The following is a 7,114-nucleotide window of genomic DNA, read 5'->3' on the forward strand; positions in this document are numbered from 1 at the left end:
AACTACTACTTTCATGGAATTAAATAAAAGGAATTAATTTTTGAAGTAGGATGGTTTCTCTTCTGTTTTGAGTATCATGGTTAAAATTTGCACAGTGCAGGGTGCATGTTTACCATACATTATACTGAAATAAACTACAAGCATCGCCCAAATTACTGTTTAAGCCGGTGTGTTAAGATAGAAAAGTCTAGTGCATAAAATTAAAGCCGAGTCAAAGCTGAACCCAAAGGCTCATTCGCAACATAAACAGTGCCCATAAGCTGTTCATGGCCAGATAAGTCACATTTGCATCATTTGATAAGTGCAACAGGCAATTTCCTTCCAGTTGGTAAGAACAGCATACAAAGTAGCCTCCTCAAGCCCTGACCCCACAATTAAGCAAGAACTCCAACCAAATGGAATGTTATCTCCTCGTCTCCATGAGGTTACTCATCATATGTAATTTCTGATGCCTCCAAAACTTTAGGATGCATCTTCATGGATCAACATCAATTCTTTTCTTAAAAAAAAAAGTAAAAAATTAAATTCTGATTAACTTTCATGACATGGATGAGGAAACATTGCTAGCCAGGACTTTGGTTTTGATGCCACATTATTTCAAATCTTCTGCGGTCCACAAAAGACGATTCCCCCCGCCCCGCACGGCTGTTCCCGGGGGGAGCAGCGCCGGCCGGGCGCGACGGCAGCCCCTTACATAGACGTGCCAGCGGCCACGGAGACCGCGGTCCCGTCACGCGTGGAGTGGCCGCCTTCCGCGTGGAAACCTGGGGCTCCGGTTGCGCCCGCCGCCGCCCCCAGGCCCCGAGCGCCACCGCCTCATGGTCGTTGTCATTATTATTCGCAATAATTCCGCCTGGTAGCCGCGCCCCGCGCCGGGGTGACTCGAGGCCACGCAAGTCCCGGCCCAAGGCCCGCGTCCACCCCAGCGCGGAGTTTCCGCGCCCCAAAAATCCACCCGCCGGGCGCGCAGACGCGAGTTAAACACGCCCGCGGGAGCGCGGAGCCCGTCGGCCCGGGCCCCCGTACCGGGGCCGAGCCGGGCCGCAGGCCTTGCTGCCGGCGCCGCGGGATGCGAAGGGCGGGGGACGCTCGCCCGGGCGGCGCCAGCATGGAGGGGCCGGGAAGGGAGGGGGGTCCCCGGGGCAGCCGCTCCGCTTCGGGGGCGCACGCCGAACCCCGAGCGGCGCTTCGCGGCCGAGCTGCGGCGGAGGCGGCGGCAGGAGGAGCCGCAGGGAGCCGAGCGGCGCCGCGCCTCCCCCCCCCCGTCGCCGCCACCACCCCTACCCGCGCCCGCTCGCCTCGCCCAGCAGCGGCCCCCGGCCCGCCCGGCGGCCCCGGCCCCGGCGGGCGGCTGGCCCGAGGCGGCGGGCAGCGGCGGCGGCGCGCTCCCTTCCGCCTTTTCCTGGGTCTCTCTCGGGCAGTGACGTGACGTGCTGACGGCGGGCCCGGCCCGGGGAGCTTGGCCGCTTCCACTCAGCTCCGAGCTCGGCCCCTCCCTCCCCTCCCGCCCGCCCGCCCCGCCGCAGCCGCCGCCGCCGCCGCGCTCGGCCCAGTCGCGCTGAGAGAGGCCGCGCCGAGGCGAGCGCCGCCGCCCGCCACCCTCACGGTAAGCAGCCCCGGGGCTGGGCCCCGCCGCCCGGCCCGGCCCGGGCCTTCCCCTGCCCGCACCAGGCCGCAGCGCAGGCCCCGAGGAGGCCGCAGCTAGGCCGCGCCAGGGCTCCGGCAGAAGAGCGGGCCGCAGGGCCCGGGCCGGCGGGTTCCGCACGCTCGGCGCGGCCCTGGGCAACGGGGGCAGCGGCGTGAGGGGAGCGGAAGCGGAGGAGGGTGGTTGTGGGCCCGGGGGGAGGCGGGCGAGGTCGGTGCCAGGCCCCGGGCCCGGCCGAGGGGGGTTCGGAGAGTGTCTGGAGGAGGAGACAAAATGGCGGCGCGCGGGGGGGGGAGGCGGAGGGCGCCGGGCGCCATCTTGAATTAATCGCTCGCCATAGCCTGTGCCTCCGCGCAGGCTGGGCCGGGCCGGAGGGGGGAGCCCCTGGCCCCGCTCATCGCAGCGCCGGGCCGCAGGCTCCGGCGAGAGAGAGCCCGTAGCCTCCCCACCCCCGCTTCTCTCCCCCGCCTCTCCCTCCTCCCCGCCTCGGCGTCTGCCAGCCAGCGAGTCGCAGGGGAGCTCGGCGCTTTCCGGCCTGTGGCGGCTTCCTGTGCGGCCGCGCTAGGGCTGCCAGCCGTGCTCCCTCCTGCCGCGGTGCCCGGCGCGCCAGCCCCGCGATCTCCTGTCGTCCCGGCCGGCCGGGAATTTGGGCAACCCTGGCCGGGCAGCGGTGGGAGATTCGCCCTCAGCCTGCTTCGCCCAGCCGCCCCGCGAGGAGCCGGGTGCGGAGGCGCGGGGCTCCCCAACCCCCTTGGGGCCCCCCCTTGGTGCTGGCCTCTTCCCCGCCCCTCTAGCTATACCCTCTCGTGCAGAGGCCCCCAGCTGAGTGGAAAGTAGTTTCAAAGGGGCGCCCGGGGCTGGTTATTTGCCTAGTTTGGGTTTCGTGAAGAATTAGCTTAGGTGTCGTCTGACGCAAAACATCCCTATGGAATCTGGAGAAAACCATTTTTTTTAACCAGTTTCTGCAAATACTCACACCAGTGAGCTACAACAAAGAGGAAAAGACTTGAGATTTTTTACGAAATCGCAATAAAAACAGCAGTACTGATTCTCCTGCCAAAACTGAGGGAGACGCATCAAGAAATAAACAGCTAAATGATTACACTGTCACATTTGTAATATTGTTTTTATTCTTCCGTTTATTTACGTAATAATCGTGGGGCTTATTTCCAAGATAAGAATTAGATGCTATTAGGAATATAATTTTTTTACCTTTCATGTGTGTGTGATTGAGAGCTTGTGTGTACATCGCATTCTTCATAAGTGGGTCACGTAGGGAGAGTTGTGACGCTGCAGCAATAGTGTAGACTGAACCCACGGTCGTCTCATAACCACAGCGAAGCTTCGGGTAGCTCGGGGCTCTAACCCAATTGGGACATGCAAGGCGTGCTGCAATTTTTAATGTGATGTAGCAAGGCACGATGGGAACTTGGTTATGGTTGTACACTGTCATCTCAGCGTAGGTAGGGGCCAGGGCTTGGACGTGGGGAATTTTTCTGTTTATGCCTCGATTTTTCTGCGAAGGGTCAGAGTTTTGCTGCGTAGGTATTTGGTTTATGCCCCTACCCCAAATAAACAGATGCACTATTCTTTCTTTAGGAGTAGGCAAAGGACTATCTTATGTATTTCTTTTTCATAAGGATGGCTTTTCTGAGGTTCCTCCTTTTTCTCTTTTTCCCCATTTTCCTTTTTTTTGGTGAGAGCAGAGAAACTGACAGTTTCTGTGGCATATTAAAGCTCTTTCTTCTAAGGAACTCTCTTTTTAAAGTTGCTCTCTCTTTAAAATGTTGACAGCTTGTCTATTTTTTTTTTTTTGTTTCATCTTGTTGCCCTGCTAGGCCTACTGAATCAAGGATTTGTAATGTGGCAAGACTAGTGCACTGTCTGCATTGCTTCTCTTGACTGTTTGTACTCAGTATCAGATTTACAGAAAATACCCGTTTTTATTTTGGGAGGTTATTTTATTGTTAATAGCTTAATACCATTTCTTCCATTAATATATAATTTTCTATCTGTCCTTCCACTTGAAAATATTGCCTTGACTTTCATAAAACCAAAACCAGCCAAGTCTCTGAATAAATAGGTAAAAATGAATTTGTAAGAACTAACTTTACAAACAGAATTAGGTGTATTTCAAAGTTCTATTAATTTTTGATCCATGTGAGGCTGACATAGACCCAAGCCAAGTAAAAGATGTAGATGTTTAGTTCTTTTCAGAGGTATAAAACCTGGTTTTAACTGCCTAGGCTTTTTCTGTTTTAGTGGTAGAAGAGCAGTTCCCGAATTACTGAGATTTGAACAAAGAACCATGTATATATTTAGGTGTTGAGAAGGACTAAGTGTAGGGAAATGGCTAGGTACCTGCTTCTCTTTGAGAGTGTAGGTTCCCAAACCGGAACTGAAAGTTGATTCTCTGTGCTTTGGTGCCAGAACCTGCTCCGGAGGTAAGTGTCGGCTGGGATATTTTGAAAGAACTGGGAGGACTTTCTGCCCTTCTTGAAATCTTGCAGAAAAGTGAACCGCTGGAATTGCTTCTTAGCCTTATGGTACCACAGAGCTTAGAGTGCTTGCCAAGGAATTTGAAGGTATTCAGTGTGGTGCTCGCAACAAGAAGCTCTGGCATTTCTTGTGTCACAGAACAGTGCCTTCATCACGGAGCTGCCGGTTGGTACAGAAGCATGTAGCATACCTTCCTTTGTGTGGCTGAGTCTTGGGCCCCTATACTGGCCCGCTGCTCAGAAGAAGAACAAGTAGGAAGAAAGTACTTTCTCATCTGCTGGTTAGAATGCTCAAACCCTGAAACGATTTCAGGAAATTTTGGGGGATTTTTTTCCCCCCATCCACGAACAAATGGCTTGATGCCTTTTTGGGCGGCAGATTTTGATTTATGCACCTTTATAATTTTAGTTAGTTTAGTTCAATCCTGTTTTAAGTGCCTGCATCCTCTTCTGGTCCTCTTTGTGCAGCAAATTTCGGTGGAGATGGGGTCTGTGCCCTAGCGGAGCATTTTTAAAGTCTTTATGGTCCTGCACAGGGGTAAGAATTTCTGTACATGAATTTGTTGGCTGGGTCTGGGTGCAAAAGCGCGTTATGGGAAACCTTATTTAGGAAGAAACTAATGCAGTGAAAGGGTAGGGTTTTTGTTCTTCTTTGGAACAAGTACCAAAGCACAAATCTGTGGCCTTTTTAAGACTCAGTCTTGAAAACCCATGTGCCCGGGAAGCTTCTTCAGTTTGTGTAGAACCTGAGCCTTCGTTTTGCAGCATATTATGCCCCTGTAGGTGAAAAGACCTCGCCAATACAGAAGAGGCCACGCTGTTATGCAGAGTATGCAGTTGAAGGTCTGCTGGGCTGTCACTGCTGGTGGCAGTGTCTTTATGAAACTGCATCATCGTGAGCACCGCAGAGACTCGTTGGTTTTAGCATCTGTTGCCTGGAATCTGGGCAGCAGTGAGAGCAGCAGTGAAGAGATGGCATCAGTGGGCTCGTTCTGGAAGCAGGGAAGTAGTGGTGGCAGCCTCTGGGTCTCATGGGTGAAAGCATAGAAGGACGATGGAGAGCCTCACTCAGAGACAGTGAGGAATTTGGGGAGAGGATCAGATAGAGAAAGTACGTGCATGTATCATAAGAAGTAGGAATTTGTGGTGGAGTGGTGGTCAGGCGGGTGATGAAAGCAGGAAGTGGAGAAAACGGATGCCAGTTCTTCCAGTAGCTAGTGGTGAACTGGCACTTCAAGCTGGTTGGGTCCCAGCTGATCAGAGGCTAATATGTATGATAATACAGTCCCCAAAAGCACAGGCAGAAACAGCATCTTGACTTTTCCCAGGGAGCTGGACAGTGAGTGCTAGCTTCTTATGTGTGTGCTGCCTGAGGAGATAAGGCAATTTAGTTCCGCCAACCCTTAAACCCCCCTGCTTCTTCTAAAAAAAAAAATCTCTGAATTGCTGATACAATCTTTGCTAGAAATTGATGAGTAGCATGGCTTTGTGTGAATGATGGGAGTGTGCTGTAGTTACAAGCTGGAGAGATGAAGTGAGCGGGTGAGTAGGTAATGAACATACAGGTACAGGCACACAAGAAGTTGAAGAAGAAGCAACAGAAAAGAAGCAGCTAAATATTGAAGACAACACAGAAAAGATGACAAGATGAATAGGAAAGGCATTTGTAATAGACTGGCTAGCTGTATACTGAATAGATGGAAGTAAACCAATTTGGGTATGAATAATTCTTGCTTAAATGACTGTCTGAAACCTTGTTACTCTGTTCTTGTTTCTGTGGCATGGCAGAAGTTGATTGCCATCAGTCAAGCTATGTCTTGTATCTGAGGCTGAGAAACGCTTTTCTTCTGCTCTTGACTCTGAAAAAAACATCTGTGTGATGAGCTGTTCCTGTTAATCGTGGGTGCTTCTGACAGTAACGCTTGGCAGTCAGAATAATTGTGAGGTGATTTATGTCCAGCTGGACACCACAATGATTTGTTAGCGCAGCTGTCTTTAAAATATAGGGGCCTTCCAACTGAACATCACACAAATATGGGACCCTTTGCAAAATTATTAGACTGCCACTGCTTTTCCTCCAGTTCAATTTCTGGCTACATTTCTCCCTCAACTTGTAAAAATACATTTTCTCATATATAGATTAGGTAGGTAGCTGCAAAGAGTTGAGAAAAGTTGAGCTAGAAGAATGGTGAAGTCTAGAAAATACTTGCTACAGATTATGGTTGTAGGTTTGTGTTTTGGAGCAGTTATTAATTTTTTCTTTTGTATAGCAGTTTCCCCCATTAAGACTTAATGAATGTAAATGTTAGTTGACATAATTTGGAAAGGTTATGATTCTTATGGAAACTTTGGGCAGAATCTTAGTATTTTCTCTAGGTCTTTTGTGAATATCACAGGAATGGGGAGATTTCGGCCTGTCACTGTGAAAAATGTTTGGAGGAAGGAGAATCGCATCTTCCACTTGTACAGAAACGTGAGCAGAAACGTGTAGCAACATTCTGTTGCCTCTTGCTGGTTCTGCACTTAGGAAGCTAGTTGGACTAAGTGCAAGGGAGTAGTACAAGTTTATGTTAGATCACATTTTACCCAACTAGGTTTGCCTGATCCTAATTATAATGCACATATGTAAGCAGCAAAATTTAGATTGCAGTTTCAGATTTTATAAGTATTTTAACTTTGTCGTCTTGTTTGGTTCTTCTGTTAAGAAGATTGAAATCTTAAGTTGTTATTATGCATTGAAGAAAGGTTGACATTCTGTTCAAAGAAATTTGGTAGAATATGACATTTGGTAATTTTTGAGAACTGGATATTTTTTAATGCAAAAGCAAATAGGTACTTTGTCTTGGGGCAGGAGTTTTTAAAATACTCACACATCTGGGGTTTGGAAGCATATGGTGTTATGTTCTGGAAGCAGTTTACATTGATGATTTCAATTCCTGAAGTGACATAAGAGTAACTTCCTCCTGACTGC

This window comes from Gavia stellata, chromosome 1 (genome assembly GCF_030936135.1).
Source record: "Gavia stellata isolate bGavSte3 chromosome 1, bGavSte3.hap2, whole genome shotgun sequence".
Classification (NCBI taxonomy): Eukaryota; Metazoa; Chordata; class Aves; order Gaviiformes; family Gaviidae; genus Gavia; species Gavia stellata.